The sequence below is a fragment of the Macrobrachium rosenbergii genome, chromosome 16, assembly GCF_040412425.1.
Source record: "Macrobrachium rosenbergii isolate ZJJX-2024 chromosome 16, ASM4041242v1, whole genome shotgun sequence".
NCBI lineage: Eukaryota > Metazoa > Arthropoda > Malacostraca > Decapoda > Palaemonidae > Macrobrachium > Macrobrachium rosenbergii.
In genome coordinates, this window is record NC_089756.1 from 30,997,224 (window position 1) to 31,015,517 (window position 18,294).

The 18,294-nt window shown below is 38.8% G+C and overlaps 1 protein-coding gene across 2 annotated transcripts in view; it reads left to right on the top strand.

The window, feature by feature from the left end:
- The first annotated feature begins 9,068 nt into the window (after positions 1–9,068).
- The window catches only part of Nep2 (Neprilysin 2), a 237,006-nt gene continuing 227,780 nt past the window's right edge, over positions 9,069–18,294 (top strand). Inside the window, exons 1-2 of one of the 2 annotated variants that reach the window (XM_067118788.1) lie at positions 9,069–9,215; positions 14,454–14,555. The gene's annotated coding sequence lies outside the window, so the exon portion shown is untranslated. The remainder of the gene's footprint in view (positions 9,216–14,453; positions 14,556–18,294) is intronic. The other variant, XM_067118783.1, reaches the window with a different exon arrangement.

The window sequence follows — 18,294 nt, forward strand, 5'->3', positions numbered from 1 at the left end:
GACCAAAATATGAATAAATTATGTAAAGGCCTAATTCATTTCATTGTTAGACCATGCAGCGCTATTTGTGGGCCGTTATGGGTCCAAATCATATAATAAAAATTTAAAACAATATTTACATGTGATACAGACAATTTAGAGTAGGCCTAGGCAAGTGTCCCAGTGTTGCCACATTTCCAACCACTGACTTCCATGCTCGGCTAAATTTTATATTCATTCGATCATCGGTAAAATTTAACGTATATAGAACGATGTGTGCTTTCCCTTACTGTCTAAAGATCATTTGCCGTAAACATATGTGAACCGGAAAGCCTAAATCATTACATGAGTCTATTGACATGCTACAACATTCAATGATAATGAGACTATTATATATAGGTCTAAACATTACATGAAATTACAATATCACTTTGCAAAGAACTTCCCTTATCAAGTTAATCACAATCACTTTTGACATATATTGAAAAAAAATTAAATCGATTTAAGTTACCTTAATTAGATGCAAACCTAAAGCTGTCACTCGGTTATCGTCTGCATTCTGTGTACCAATCCAGACGTCACTAGATCGAATATAGTGCTGCTTCGTAAATTGGCGCGTAAACAACCATTCTTTGATGTTCTTTATTCAGCCATTATCATATGAACATATATATAAATGTGCAAATGACAGTGGATATAGGTAAATGAATCATATAAAATAAGAAAATAATATATCTGACCACAATAAACCCCTAAAAAGAATTTGGAAATTTTTTCCATGCTTGGTGAGGCAGATTGTAAAATGAAGACGCCGCTTCTGTGTCCGATCGTGTTATTCTTGAAAACTTCCACTCTCGAGGCCACATTTCTACGTTTCGGCAACACTGTTAGACAGTTAACATCTTGACGGTCCGACTGACAGTTCAACTCTAGTCATGTGGACGGTCATCAGTCGAACGGTCGCGGGTGAACCGACAGGTAAACCCAGTACCTCTTAGTGGGTCCTATGTAAACCTGATCGTGAATACCCGGCTTAAAAGCCGTAGTGGGTGAAATAGGAAATCCGCATTGGAAAGGATTTTCGATGCCATCCTTCATGCATGCCATGAGAGCTATGAAACTCATCAAGAAAACCTTAAAAGCGCGACAAAAAATAGATAACCAAGCGTACAGGACAATTATGAAGGCACCAAGGTACACAGCAAGTTGTGCCTTAAGATACGAAAAATGACCTCGTCCTGCCACTCACAGGATATGAAGAACAAACTATTCCATCTGAAGCATACACTCGAGAGTGATGGAAATAGGCTCCTATATGAGATAACCATAGACCAATATGATTCCGCAAATAAAGGAGTATCTGAAAGAGTTAAACATAAATTTAAGTAAAATTGAATCAGTCAAAGATAAGCAGCTAAAAGAAATGATAATAACGAACAAAAAAGCATGGCTGAGAGAAATGAATGACAACTTTAAAATTCTATGGAAAATATATAAAAAAAAAACATAGCAGAAGAAACCTGGTATGGTAGCACTGATAAAACAATGCTGACCAGTACTACGGCTAGATTGGGCACTCTAGAATTAAACAGTAATAGGTTAAAAGGGGAATATACAAAATGTTTCCTCTGTGAAGAAATGGCTGAAAACTTAGAACATTTATTACTCTACTGCCCAGCATATAATGACGTTAGAAATAGATTTAGATTTGTGCAGCAGCCATAGCAAGAAAATAAAGAGGAACTCATGGTTAACATCCATCTATTTGAAGATCTGTCGAAAGAAGGAATTGAAAATGGGAAGGAATTGAAAATGGGAAGGAATTTATAATTGCAGATCTGTCGAAAGAGGAAACTGAAAATGGGAAGGAATTAATAATTGCAGATCTGTCGAAAGAATAAATTCAAAATGGGGAGGAATTGATAATTGCAGATCTGTCGAAAGAAGAAATTGAAAATGGGGAGTCATTTATAATGCAGATCTGTAGAAAGGAGAAATTGAATATGGTGGGAAATTGATAATTGCAGATCTTTCGAAAGAAAAAATTGAAAATAGGGAGACATTCATGAAAGATTTATGGTGTTACAGAGACAATAAACTTAAAAAAGCATAAATAAAGAAGGAATAGAACGCGCAAGGGAGCCTTTCCATAGGATTCTCCCGCCTATTACTACTACTACTAGTACTAGTTTCAAATAGGAACTTCGTCAGTTTATTTAAGGTGGTATTACGTTGCTTTAAGCCATTATTACATTTTAGATTTGAAAATGTAATTTTTTTGTTTTTAATTCGAGTTTGTAATGTTTCTGACGAGTTTTTTTATGCAAATGAGCGCGTTTAAACATAGGCCAGCGGACCCCATCCATAGCCTAACCTAGCTTGTAGGCCTAGGCCGGTCCTACAATTCGGGGGTCCTCAGGGGGGAAAGCCTGGTTTTTTTTTGGGGGCAGGAAACACAAAACGGAGCAGAATGCAGATTTGAGGGCAGGGTTACTACTAGGCCTGGTGGTGCGTCTTGCTGTGTAAGGCCCTAGGCATATCACGAGGTATGGCCAATGACCTACGACCTAACCAGATTTACCTTCTCCCTCCCCGCCTTCCCCCTCCCCCAAATAAGTGGTGACCCCTCACACTGCATTCTACCCCATAAAAGAAGATAAATAGTTGGACAGTAGAACTATGGGGTTGCTCCACATTGGGTATTACCCTGGAAATTGACTTTCCATGTAGTTGCCTATTTTAAGTTGCTTATTAACAACTTACTGTTATTTTTTGTTAGTTGACTGTAATTAACCTGTAATTAACATCAGAACTGATATGTCTTTGTATGCTGGGCATCCTGGAATGCTATCGCGCATGCCGAGTGCTATAGGGGAGGTTTTCGTAAAGAGTTCCTTCACCGGGGGTTTGGCCTCGGCTAAGTAACACGGCCTGCTAGGTTAGGTTAGGCTAGGGTAAGTCAGGTTAGATGGTTCCTTTTATAAAAGGTTTCTGTAGCCAGTCCCTTCTTAAACATACGACTCCCTAATGACCTGCGCATGTGCGGAACCATTCCATAACAGTAATATGGCAGTCCGTGCGCAGTTACCCTGTAGTTTTACTGTTGGACATTAATCCCACTGAGCTGCTATTCAAATTAAGCTGAGTTACTTTCATGGAATTCTTTTCAAACTCGCCTAGCCTAATATCATGCACTAGGGTGAGGACCTGGTATCCTAGGCTAGGTGTGGTTGGCTAGGTCATTTTCAGACAAAAGGGACGTCGGAATCCTTCAAAGCACACATTAAAAGTTAGGAAAATGATGCTTTCAAGTTGAAAATGCCATAATGGTCAAAAGTAAAATTTTACGTAAAGATTAATGTTAAGTTGTTCCTACACAAATACAAATCTTCGGTCTTTACGTAGGGATTTTGCTTGTGAACGCGAGCTGGAATGGCCACTAGCTTTCAGACAAAGTCGTTGACTATAATTATACAGTAATACATTTGCATTATAATAAAACTGTTGTTTTACATATTGTATGCAATTATACTTCATTATCGTCACATTACTATCATATTGTAATTTATGAACAGGATCCATTTCCATTCTTTTAATGTTTACATTCTTAAAATTATCAGTGATCGCATTTTACCGACGTCATCACAGCCATTAGTTGCTAAATGAAACGCATTATGGAGATTCGTTTTTTTGTAAATTATCAGAGCTTGGTCGGCAACTGTATTGCAGCCCTTGAGTGTGTGTTAGTTATTGTAACTAACATCAGCAAACGGCTGAGTCTTGATTCGGTTGTTTGTGTGAGACTGTACTTGCTGTAGTTTTTGGCAGTGTCTTGCATGCAGTGGTAAGTGGTTGTTAATCATAAGAAAGAGTAATGAATTCTTAGGCAAGTCACAGGGTTGGTAAGCCTGATTTCATGTTTGAAGATTCTTATTTAACCTGGTAGGCCTTCTAGGCCTATTTATCAGTTAAAAGCTAACTCAGATAAATGCATTATCAGTCGCATCTACCGAAACTGAGACAGGCATAGAAAGCCTATCATAGTTTAATCTACTGAAAATACATCTCTCACTGTACGCGATGTATACCTGTATGATGAAATCATGTTTTGGACGAAATTTTAGTGATCAGAGGATACACAAGTATAAATGCAAATTAGGGTTACATTGTATGCTGTATATTTTTGATTTTCACAGAATGTTTTTGTTAGAAATAAATTGTGCTTGGGTATTTCCAGGTCAAGCTTCAGTTCCGAAATCTGAGAAACCCAACAACTGAAATAATCTGTGGAGCTGCTCTCACAGCCGCTCGAGAACTAATGGCAGCTGATTCGATAAAGTCCCAAATCATGGGAGTTCCCGGACCACGGAGTGCCAGATTTAAGAGGTCGGACTGTACTCAGGTTTATTCAGCATCTGAACTGACAGCAGCCGCAAGCAAAGTGGTGTGCAGACTGACCAGAACATGGTTTGTATTTGTGTAGAAACAAACATAGTTTTTATTCATAAAAATAATTGGAGATTTTCATTGATTACTGTGTAGCAAAATCCACTGCTCTTTGCAGCTAAGCCCATAGCTTATGACACGACCATTCCCTTAAGCCGATTAGTTGGCAGTGGTTTCGAAAAGTTGGTTAATCTGTGGTTATTTTCATCTCCCTAAAAATGGTACAAAAAATATAGGAAAACATGAATGAGTCAGGAGTGTTCCGTGATGCTACAATGTTGTGTTTTGTAAATGAGAGTCACCTGACCCCGGAGGTGACACAGGGAATGTCTGCGTTCGAGTCGGTGCACTTGAATCACAGGACAATGATAATTACCGTCTGATATTGTCAAGCGTGTTCACCATTTTAAATTTATACACAAAGATTGTCTCACAGCTATGCACTCTGATATTTCATATTGACTTTAGGCAATTTTATCACATTTCAATAGTCTTAAAATTGATTTCATTGCAATCATTTACACATTCGGAGGGATCACAAGCAGTGACTGCACTCTACAAAACCAGAATACTCCTATGTTTAACTGAAAGTTACAGTATGATAGGCTATACAAGTCATGCTGGATATAATTTGCTGAGAATTTTCTTAAAGACATTATCTCCTTTCGAAATAACGGGATCATAAATATTAGGTAGACCTACAATGTCCTCTGTTTTTTTGTCGGTTTATGCAGCTTATGATGTTTGGATTATAGGCCTACCTTATATTCAGCCGTGTTATTATGGTTCTTGTTGTGGTTATTCTTGTTTTTGTTGTAGCTGTTATGATGCTTTTAGTATCTTTGAAAATTTTTCATATGGTAACCTAACATGAAAGAATAAACATACAGTAGACCTATTCTTAAAATACTGGTGTGAAGAATTATCTGCCTGCTATATTTCATTGAAATTTAGTAATTTGTTTTAATTAAAAGTAATCAAGATCTTCTTGAATATAGTCTGTGCTAGAATATTCTCCCAACAACAGAGAGAGAGAGAGAGAGAGAGAGATTTGTTATCCCTTTTGTAAATATATTTTTAGTATAATTAATTGAGAGCAGTTTGACAGTTGTGCGTAAGGTTGAGACAGCCCTATGATTGGTCCGTGTGTGCCATCGGTTACTTGCCCACAAATTTTACTTTTATTCTCTGTGGTATAAGGGGCATTACATTTCTATGGCTATCGACGCACATACAGATGTATGTGTACGTGCACATTCTTATACATGTACATTTCACCGTATGCATATACTTTACATTATATATCGTGGGGTTGGAGCTACTATATTAGTTAAAAGCTACTCTGTTTCCGACAGATACAGGTAGAAAACTATTTGCAATAAGAAATTGACGTGGGCGTATGCCCTGCCATTATCTCCAAATATAAGAATTTGATGTGTAGGCCTATGCCCTGTCATTGCCTCAAAGTATAAGAAATTGATGTTTAGGCCTATTCCCTGTCATTGCCTCGGAATATAAGTTTGATAAATAGGCCTAATCTCACAATGATATTAACATTTGCATGCAGGATCGTTTATGTAGGCCAACACCAACTTACAGAAAAAAGCAAGATGCTTGTGTATTTAGGCTGTGCATGGTAAAAAAAAAGATGCACATACAGAATGATCCAAGATCTTAATAATGATATTATACAACTTAAGATATCTTTTATCGGAGATATAATTGCAGACTTCACAACCCCGGGAACTCGAATCTGTGGTGTCATTGTTCATGCACAGAGGTCAACATTACCAGAGTCAAATCCTTACTGGTAATTGTATGGGCTATTAACTAGTGTGATGTCATTCCCCTTTTAAGAGCTAGCCAATCACTGGCTTGCAGTGGACGGGGCTTAACTGCAAAGAGCCCTGGCTTTTACTGTAGTATTTGCAGTCAGAGTATAGTGATGCACCATTTAAAAGGCAAAGGTTTGTGCCCTTGTAGGAACATACTGGAAGATCAGGATAATTTGCATTTTTTTGTTAGAAAACTGCATACAAACTCAAGGTCTGTTTTGATCCCATTTCTAACCATTCCCTCATTTAGTCTAATGTACCAAAAGAAGAGTCTAGTAAGGGAATGGTTTCCCCACCACTCACCAACCTTTTGACTGTTAACTGGTGTGATACAAACTTGAATGACCTGACTAGCTAAAGTATCCTTAATTTGCAATTTGAGTTTTAATTAACTTTTTTTAATTCCTTTGTCTTTCTCACAAAGGGGGCTAAGTAAGCAAGTTGCATTAAGCATAGCTGTCCTGTCAAATAGGTTGGTTTGCTTTTGATATGTAGGTTAGGTACTGTTTGACTAGAAAAAGATAGCTTTTAGGGATGGTTTTACTTGGGGGCTTCAGTGGTAGTGGCTCAACTTATCCCTCAACACCAGATCCATTACTTCAAAGAGTGACTTAGTTACTTATACTAGTTCTTTGGGCATACCTACAGATGATGGACAAACCTTCAGTCATCAGAATTTGAGGTATCTCATGCCACTATTATCTATCTGACTGGTGATTTTGTTCTTTTGAAGATGTGGACATAGTGTTTCAGAATTAAACAGTATGGGGCATTCCAAGTCCCTTGTGTAATCATTGTAAAGATTTATTATAATGTTGGTTAACTGCAGATATGTAATGTAAAAATGTGACTGCAAATTTTGCTCCCAATACATACCACATTATTTTCTTTCAGGGAAAGATGATACTATTTGGCAAGATGCGGAAGTTTTTGGAATAAGACCTTTATTGACCTTTATGGCTGGATGTGAAACCATGTATGTTGAAGCAGATTTTTATCAGCAAACTCTCATCAAGAAGGTTTGGGTAAGTATAAAATTTTGTTCTTATGGAAATACAAACAATTGCCTTTAATCCCTCAGTGTGAGCTGGAAGGGTCATTGAACTTGGTAACAAGGTTTTTTTGCCCATTTTACATTACATATCAGCAGTTACCAACATTATAATTTGAGACAACCCCTCTCTTCTAAGGAGACACCACAGCTTTTTACTAAGCTGTCTTTTGGCGTAATCTTAAGTTGCGCATGTTGTCACACTTCTATGTGACGGGTATCTTGTTTCGCGACGAGAGGGCGATTTCCTGAAGGTTGCTGGTGTGTGGAGGTAAGGCCTTTACCTTTGTGCACCAGTGGGTAAATCAGGTGTTTTGAAGTAGAGACATGTTTTGTGAAAAATGTCTATGGTATCATAAGGTGTTTGACTTTTCTTTGCACTGTTTCATAAGGAAGTTCAGTAAAGTATTCAGCTACAGCATCTACTGTTGGTTTGTGCTCATCCATACAGTATAAAAAAACTCCTTTGGGTTAACTATAAGATTTTTTTTCATGGAATACTTCTGTTATATGATACTGACCATGTATTATGAAATTCTTTGCTATATTCATTATATTAAGACAAAGTTTTCCTCATATTTACAGGATAGGTACACAGATGCTACAGTAGCTTGTGAAGGAAAGTTTTACCATGTTCATAGAATTGTGTTATCAATGTGTAGTACATATTTCAAAGAAATTCTTCAGTTGGTGAGTGCCAGTAAACACCCCATAGTGTTGTTACAAGATGCTAGAAAATATGAACTGGAGGCTCTTCTCGGTTATATGTATGCAGGTGTGGTGTCAGTGACACAGGAAGACCTATCTAGACTAATTAAGATAGCAGAGTTATTACAAATAAAAGATCTGGCTTTGCCAGATGAACTCCCAAGTGAAAAAAGAATTAGTACAAGTAATCAGAGTGAAAGGAAAGGTAGTGGGCATCATAAATCCTCTCATTCGTTAGACACTAGTGGTGGTAGAACTAGTCCTAGTCGCAAGAGACAGAGGCGAAAAGAATGCAGAAGCTCTCCTCATTCTCACCCTGCCACTTCAGTTCATCTAGGACTCAATATAATCAAGATGATGATGATGATGATATTCAGGAAATAGAAGATGACTTAGAAAGACAGCAAGGACAGTTAGGGTTAGCGCCTATGAGTGATTCTAATCATAGTGTACCGAGTGTAGAAGGAACCAGACCTATTATCCCTGGTGATTGTCGACCAAGTGAACAGCAGCCTTTGCCTCAGGAACCACCCATAAAGTCAGGCAAGGTGAGAAAACTGTGCTGATGATGTTTATGATTGCTATATAACTGTACTGTAACATGAATAATAGCTACTGTGTATAAAGTTATTTGTTCATATGTGGAACAAACCTGGGTTTCCAGATGCCACCAGTTCCTTTCATAACAGTTCCTGTTGTTTTTTACTAGTTTCCAGCTGGCACCAGAAGATTTATCCTAATGTTAAGACCGCAGGTTTGTTAGCTATGAAAAATGCAAATCAATTTTAAAAATTTGTCATTTTAATTGTGTATGTGAAGGTTAATTTGATGCTACGGAAATACAGGCCATTGCATTTTACATAGGAGTATTCCTAAGCTTGAGCTGGAGTCAGTCGTTGAAACTAGTTAACACTTAGAAGATTAACAAACTATTTTCTTGCTTTTAAGGATGGCAATGATGAATTAGTGTGGGTCCAAGAGGAGGTTTTGGATGACCCAGGAGAACCAGGGGCAGGTTCGATAAAAACAGAATTGCTGTCATGTGAGGCTGTAGGTCCTGGTGCTGATGGAAATGTAGACATGCCTTCTGATGGTCAAGAAGATTACAGTACTCACAAACCAGTCATAGTCAGACGCCTCCACCACTTTCAGAGCTAGTAGCAGAAGCCCTAGCAAGGCGCTCAGGGATTTGTGAGGTTTGTATAATGCCGTTACAAAAGATTGAATTTCAGGACTTTGACTGAATATACTTTTACGTGTACAATCCTTTTAATTTTATCTGGTGATTTTTAGCTTTTGTCTGTAAGTGTCCTGAATTGATTCCAGCTGGCATTTTGCAAAGTTTAGTAAAAAAATTATTACGATTCTTTGTACTATCATAGCTTAATTATGTGTGTGGTATTAGAATCTATAATCTTGTTTTCTCAAGTATTTTTTGTTAGAACAGTATTTAAAGATTTCAGTAGACTCTCAAGTGAAAATACAGTACTTTATATAAACAAAAGTAACTAGGGGTTAAAGAACTTAGTCATAGTAGCACTGATAATTAGAGTACAGTTTGTGAAATACTGTTCTTTACACTAGTTTTAGATCTTTGGGACGCTTACAGATACTGCTTCCTGATGGTAAATCCAAGCTATATTTGTTTGTGTGAAAATACAGACCATTGTCTGTTATTTAGGAGTATCCTGGCACCAACTGAAAATACTTACTGAAGCCTGGTAACAAGGTAGTGTATTGGTGGTAGGTAGATGAGTGTCAGAGTACTACCCATTAAGTTGTTGGAGATCCAACACTATTTCATTGTGTAGATATCTCACTGATGTTTCAGTTTTGCTGTTGAAGCTTTTCACTTGAGTATTTCTGTGATGATGACAGTTAGATCAGTTATTGGTGGCAAGTGTTACCTTAGCATGGATGTTGTCCATGAAGAGACGATGTGAGCGTTTTGCTGCCTATGTTGCCATTTACTGTTAACCCTCACAGATATTGACCTCTTTGCATGTGAGGAGTGTATTGGCTAGTCTCCTTTTCAGTAGGAGAGGTATGGGAAGAAGCATAGAAAGACTAAGAAAAAAAAGTTAAGTATATCTTAGTTTAACCAGACCACTGAGCTGATCAACAGCTCTCCTAGGGCTGGCCCAAAGGATTAGATTTTATTTTACATTGCTAGAGCCAGCTGGTTGCCTAGCAATGGGGCCTACAGCTTATTGGAATCCGAACCATTATGGCCCAAAGTAATTTCTGTCACAGAAATAAATTCCTCTAATTCTTCGTTGGGCGGTCGGAGAGTCGAACGCTGGGCCAACAGATCTTCAGGCGGTAACATACCTCCCCTTATACATACATCTGTTTAAGACTTATCCATGCTGGAATCTACTGGCCTCTCACTGCTTCTGTTTAGTGTCCCCAGATTTTGTAGTTATTGGAGTTACAAGCAAGGGGGGGGATGCCTCAGAAAACTACTTTGTATCTGGCGGGACAGGTGCACATACGTTGTGCATTGGGAGAACTCCCTGCACTCACTTTCTGCTAATGGTAGAACAGGTTTGCATGTGTCTCCTTCCCCTGCACAGTTCTTAAGCATGCCCATGCTTTTCACCCCAGGTGCTCCAGAGATTCAGTGGGTACATTATCAACATTTTTTTTTTCTTCACCTCCACTCTTCTCTTTATGGGGTTAGACATCTGAAAACGAATCTCCTTTCTCTGTCATGTGCTCTTGCTGCTTGAGCTGTCAAGGCTTGGGTTACACCTATCGTCTTTCTCCATAATTGTCTGATTTCGTGCTACTCCCATGTTTGCTGCTTTTCTGACCAGTTGTCCTTCGTTCCCGTTGCACAATTGGAACTTCAGAAGTTCAAGTGAAGGTGCGATGCTTACTGTTCTCCTTGCATTTTGATACATTTTTATCTATATGTTAATTTATTAATTTCTTTTTCTTTTTTAATAAGTGAGTGGGATCTCTTCTACTTCCTAATAAACACCATATTCTCTGGAAGCTTGAACTTCAAGTCAGTGGCCCCTGTGGGCTTGTTCCATATGAATAGGTTTCATCTTCTGAACAATAATAATAATAATAATAATAATAATAATAATAATAATAATAATAATAATAATAATAATAATAAATGTCTAAGCTATCTCAGTCTTTGAGGTGTTAGTTTTTTTCTAGCCTTTTGATACTGCCTGACCATATATTCCTTATGTGTAGTATGGCCTTCCTACTGCACTCAAGCCAAGAATCTTAGCACCCTGTGGTCGCACCTCTTCAAAGTATCCATTTTCTTTGTTGATGGTCATCTTTCTGCTGCATAGAGTTGTACAGACCGTAAGCACTCAACATCTGCATAAAATGGTACAGGCCCTATACACTCACCTGAGGTCTCTCTTTTTTTCTGTAGTAATAAGAGATTTGTTCATTTGAGAATATGGAACTTTATTTTTCATACTGAATACCTTCATTGGAAGATGGTCTAGTCAGTATGGCATGGTAACAGGATAGTTAACTAATGGCAATTAAGTGAGAGGGTAGGAGGCCTACCCACTCACTTTGTCTTTGGCTGCCTTGCTTGAATGGTTAACAACTTTAACTTGTTTGTGGGATGTGCTTATTGTGATTGCAGTTAGAATGATGGTACCTGAGAATTCCTCCCTTTTGTTGGGAGTGATGGCAATCCCAGCACCTGTTTGCTGGACTATGATCGTGAGTAGTTCAAGTATCTGTTGTATGGGTCTGCTAATGCTCAGTCCCCCGTTCTGGACCTCATTTGCTCCCAGTCACCTACACATCCTTCTTGGTAGAGGAAAACTGACCTCAACTCTTCTCATGATCATGTCTCAAGGAGACATAGGGAAGAATCCACACTTCCCCAGACTGCGGGCCATCAGTCCTTTAGATTTATATTGGTTCATCCTGGGATGTGCTTGTGATTTGTCTCTTGACCATCACTGGCATGATCATGCTCATGCTTAGCTCCAGGCTGGGCCATTTGCAACCGAGGACCTTCTCACATTGTGCATGGCTGGGGTCAATTTGGCCTGTGCACTGTTCAGCACTGCTCCATATGGGATAGGCTGTGTACATACCTGCATGCTAACATTTGTGAGGTAGCAGGACCAGTCAGACATGTTCAGCTTTCAATCTGGGCCGCAGTTGTGGTGAGGATGATCATGTTCGATCATCTGTGGTGCCTTTGGACCGTGATTTGGTGTCATGATCGTCATTACGGACATGCTTCATGATCTGAGCAGGAGCAAGGTCTGGCAACTTTGTTTCCTTCTATGGTAGAGGATCTATCTTGTGCTGCCCTGGATTCTGCTGGAGCTGATGGTCCCTTGCCCATAGAACCTTTGGAGGTCAAGTTGGAGAAGTGTTTTTGCTAAGTCATTGAGCTCTAATGAGCATAGTGGTCTTGTGGAGGTGACCTGGGCTGCTATTAGCCACCTGGTTTCCTCCCTTGAGTACACCTTTGTTGTTTGTTGTCACCATAAAGTTTGCACATTTTCATTTCTGTTTCTCTGCCGGGCTTCTTCCCCCGTACTTTGACATGGCAACAAATATTCTAATTCCCAGAAGATGCCAAGACCTGCCTTCTGTAGGTGGACCCATTAGGCTGTTGACTGACGAATAACCTTAGTCAGGAGTGGCATCATGCATTGGGGATCTATCTCTCCCCTTCTGCAGTGAGAGCCTTGGAGTTGGTCACCATAGCTTTGTTCCAGGCTGTGTCATCAATGGACTTGTGGCTCAGCAAGATGGCAGACTTTGCCTTTTCCAGGGTCTACCCCGGGGGCGGGGGGGAAGGGGAAGCAAAATTTTGAGGGTATTGTCTTGGAGGTGGGGGGAAGAGTGTACCTTTCTCTTCTACCAGTCTGCAAACCTGTGGGCTAACTTGGTCTTGAAAGGCACAACATACTATAGTCCTTTGAAACATATTTTTCTTTGTAATTCCTTGCTCTTGGCAAAAATAAGGGGGAACAAGAGCAGACCTGGGCCATAGCACCTTTGGTTGCATTGATTCAACACTGATGGGAATCCTATACTGAGCATGGCTGTATGGAAATCCCCTTCCAAATCCATAAAGACACAAATATATGAACTCACATTCTGTTAGCCCTAAGGTGAGAGCGGGTCAACATTCGCTTTGGCCAGAGAGAGGGGGAAGGGAGAAGCAGACTTCTCATCCTCATAAAGCATTCCATGCCCTCCAGACATAGACATCTAGGGCAGCTGTTACTATGCCTACTCTTGCAAGCCTAGAGATTACTGTTGCACCTTTTGACCTTTTAACCAACAGTACTCATTGGTCCATCACCTTAGAAAAATCATTAATCTCATAGTGATTTCTGGCCATGTCCATCCCACCTCGGTAACTACTCAGGCTAATGTAATGTAGTGGGTTGCTTTAGAAATAAAATTGATTCTTAAAAGTAAAATTTCTATATACAAAAAATGGCCATCCTCCTAACCTCTCCAGACTGGGTGTGGTTCAGGTCACAGATGCATAATTAGACGTGAAATGGGGACTCCTCTTCTCCTGGGATGCAAATGTAGATAATGGTCATGCTAGTGTACAAAATTTATGTCAGTATTTCACTATTGTCAACTCTTGAATTAAGTGGTTGGAGAAGCTGTTTTCAAGTAGAATTGTAGGTCATTTGAATGTTACAGCAGTGATTTATAATACTTGTAAAAAGTTAGGAAATTATAGCTGTGGCCAATGAGTGAAAGTTTCAATATCGTGGCCTTGCAGCTTGCTAAACATTACTTATTGGCCATGGCTATAGTTAGCTGAAGGTTTATGTAGTATCAGAGGCTTAGCATTTGTTTTCCTTTTAGCATTAGTTATAAATATAACAATTTCTCTTGTATAGATAAAAAGGTGAACTTTGTATAGTAGTAGTATTCTGTGATGGTATGGTACTGTATATACCCGTGTGTCATGTGACATTAAAATTTTATCCCTAAAACATGATTGCATCTTGTATCTTATCTCATGTATTGGTGTCATTATTATTACTAGGTTATGCTGACACTGTGAGTTTCATTTTTGTAGATTACAGTAGGCTAGTCTTACAATGCCTGTCTCAGTTTTGGGAGATTAGAGTACTGTACATCTCAATAAGCTGTTGTTTGATTAAATTGTCTTGGTAAGTCGCTTGATACAATAGTATATATGGTAATTGTGTTTGTATCACTCTGTGAGCCCTTGAGACTAGACTACCTTTGTATGGTTTGAAACTTTTGAGGTGAACATATGGCATGAACTTACTAATTGAAAAACTACACAGCCATAAAAAACAATCTAGGATATTTTATAAGGTTTAGTTTAATATGAGAAATATGTTAATTTGTCGCCAGTCGAAGTTTATTATTTTCTTATTGTTTTTTTTAAATCCTATACTTTTACTGTACTACTATTATTCCAACAGTGGCTGAGTGGGGCCGATATGTCAGCTGGGTTACCAGCTGTTGATAACGATGGTGGTGAAGGGAGCCCACCTACCTCTGATCATCCTCAATCTCAGCAGATGGTGAGTGTTGATCTTAGAAATTTATTTACTGAAAGTGATGCCACTGGTTTGATGTTGAGTACTAATTGCAAACTCTGTTCTGGAATAACTGTAACTGAATTCAACTCTTTTAGGAAATATAGTAAAGGAATTTTTGCATCTTATTAAAAATTGTTGTCTGAGGGTCAGTTTATATATCTCAAAACTTTGCTTTTTTGGGTTAGTGTTCTCTTGGTGTTGAGAGATTCAAGTTTTCTAGTTCATTAGGATATTTTCTCACTTTCTAATTTTCCCCTTGTAATTTTCAAGTACGTTATTTGTCTTTTTCATGTTAATTCCTGAAATCTGCAAATCAGTGGCATGGTCCTGTTTTTGTAGTCTGAAAAGAAGACAGCGAGATATTGAATCTGGCACTGACTGAGCCAGCATTATAAAATTTTTTTAGATACTGAATACTGTTGAAAGGGAAAAGCTTAACGTTATAATTTTAAATGGGTGTGGTTTAGCAGTGTGTAATTATGAAAAGCTGAGATTTGTTGCTTATTATCATTGTTAAAATTCATTGTTTGCTGTCGCACAGGGGTGCATTACTTAATCTAAATGTTCACCCTCTTTAGTATCACTTGCATCTTTACATATATCGTTAATATAAGACATCTTATGCAGTCCTTGTTATTGTGCTATGCATAGTCATCAGTGTTTTGCCTGAATGTCTGCATTTTAAACTGGAAGTTAGTGTTAAATATCATGTCATCTGGGATTCCTGTCTATGTTCCTAGATATGTTTTAGGATTACTTCAAGATTTCCTTACAGGTAGGGAGCAGCAAGTTGTTGTGGAAGGGATCTTTAGTGAACCAAGACCTATTGTGTCTGGAGTTCCAGAGGGCAGTGTTCTTTGTCCACTGTCATTTTTAGTGTATGCAAGTGATATGGTTGTTGGCCTGGAAAACAAGATTGTTCACTACACTTGTGGGTGTAGTAAAGTCTCCAATTATGAGAAATGAAGCTGCCCTCAGCCTCCATCAGGACATGGACTGGATCAGGGAATGGTGCAGTTGGTGGGGTTTGAGGAGACTTTCAGACTCAAGTAAAGCAGAAAACACTATTGATTAGATCTAGGTACAGTTTTCCACCCATCCCACTCCCCTTCAGGTGGATGGAACTTTGCTGAATGAGTCTGAAGCTTTAACTATTCTAGGTGTAACTTTTAACTCGCATCCAACTTTTGAGAAACATCTAATGAAAGTTTCAGCAAATGCCGCACAAAGGTTAGATGTTGTTTGTAAGGCTTCATATATTTATATAACAGTGATCAAATCAGTGTAACCTGTTTTAGGTCATTTGTACTTCCTTTATTGGAATACTGTTCTCCAGTGTAGATGTCTGCTTCTGCTAGAGATTTATCTCATTTAGAGTTGTTCATGGTGGTAGGTTTCTGTTTCCTAACAGTAGCAGTTATGACTTGGACCATCGATGGATGGTCTCTTTGTCACTTTTTCTGAAGTCGTATTTCAACACAGGTCTTTCACATTCACAATTGATCCCTGATCCCCTTTATCTGCCAAGAGCAACCAGATTCGCTGAATAGCGAAATGTGCCTCGCTGTCGAACTTTTCAGTTCCAGAGGTCCTTTATTCCTCGCACCGGTGGACAGTGGAACAGCCTCCCAGAGGATATCGTGAAGTTGGAACTTCAGAAGTTCAAGTAAAAATGCAGTGCATTGCTACCCTGATACTATTCCTCTTGCATTTTAATACATTTTTAGCTATTTATCTATTAATTTGCTTTTTCTTTTTTAATAATTGGGATCTCTTCTTTCCGTATTTCCCTTTACCTCCTTTACCTTCCTAATGAACACCATATTCTTTAGAAGCTTGAATTTCGAGTCAGTGGCCCCTGTGGGGTTGTTTCATATGAATAGGTTTCATCTACTGAATAATAATAATAATAATAATAATAATAATAATAATAATAATAATAATAATAATAATAATAATAATAATAATAATAAATGTTCATCCTTTGCTACTGTCACATTATGCTTTCTATCTTGAGTCAGCACCATCCTTTATTATGGGTAGTGTCTTGTACATCTGCCATGTGTGTGTGTGTGTGATCTTCAGCCATATTGCTGCATTATCTTGCTTTTTGTTAAAATAAACAGGCATTGAATGTAGACTCATATAAGCAGGGCCTGTTATTCCTCAGTTGGTTACCATCAGGTACCAATATATGTCTCTTTGTGAGTTAATTATGGCATTTGGGTTTGAGCTTTCCTTACTGTCAGCATCCTATCACTCCTCTTATCAAGAGGTACTTTCATAATGGTTTTCTTGATTTTTGGAGTTGTAGAGATTCCTGATTTAGGCAGAATAGAATTCAGGATCTTCTAGTTATGGAGATTCAGACTGACCCTGGAAACTCATGAGTTTCTTCAGCCTCCATCTGTTTCTGTCCTGTCCAATATCTTACCGAGTCCTCTTGCCATGTAGTTGGCAGACTAGTCTGTAGAGAAGACGACTTTTCTAGGCAGATTTTGGCAGTGGAGCATTCCCTCCCACCTTACCCTCTCACCTTGTTTACATCCAGTTTGGAAGGTTAGCTGGGACTTTCTCTCCCTTTCTACTACTGATGATTAATCCCACTATCCTCCATTCTCTTTTCAATTCTGGACTAGGCTCCCTGGAGAGTATGGTGTATTTGTGGGTTACTTAGGGTCAGTATGCCTTTGTCAGTAGTCAGGATTTTCTTTAACCCTAGGGATTTCCATTTGGCTATACAATCCATCATCCTGCTTTCCAATCCTCAACTCAAAAAGCGGAGAGAAAATGGGGGAGAGGGGAAGGAAGATGAGAGGAGTGCTCGGACGTAGGTGGAGTTTTCCCGTGAACATAATCCTTCTGTAGCCAGTTGCCTCTTTTTGTCAGGCTTTTGCCCTTCTTTCAAGGAACGATCTTAGTCTACAAGAGCCGCTGTTCTCGTCATCACCTCTTCATAAGGAAGATTCCATCTTGTTCACCTTCCTGCTGAATATGGTATATAATAACTGGAAATTTGTGATTGAAGCAACTCCCATAGTGCTTTATATGAGGTCGTAGGTGCCTCTTGTTGCATCCTTGCCTGCTGCAGGCCAGCCGGAATGCAAGCTTGATACCTCCTTTTCTGACCCCTTGTCCTTTGGGCAGACTTTTCAGGTCTTTTTAGTGAGGGAGAAGACCTGATATTCATTCATTTTAGCATTTAAGGTTCAGAGTGGCATGTCTAACTCCCTTCGTGCAAAACTTTGATGTAGGCATCGAGGGTGGGAAGCTGATGTACAGGATACTTATGAGCCCCTTGGTGTTGTTCCTTGACCATGTTGTGGTTTTTCAAGTTGTTGTGTCTGGTAGATGCAATTAGCTTATACAACTGAGCACCTGCCCAAACATAGTGTATTTTCAAAACGTTAACTATCTTTTAACACTTCGCCATTCATGAAACCAGGGAAAGACCCTTTCAAGACCCAGAATTATCATCCCATTGCACTAACATCGTGTCTTTGTAAAATCATAAAAAAAATAGTGAATACACATTTGATGTGGTGTACTTGGAGCATGGTAAATATTTGTCGCCTGCACTGTGTGGTACGTCCCCTGGAACTTTCCAGAGGTAAAATTCTGTAGATATTCTAATTTGATGGAGGCCAAAATATCTAATAAAGCAATGCAAGCAACATATCTAGATCATTTATCCCAACATGATAACTCTGTTGCAGTTTCA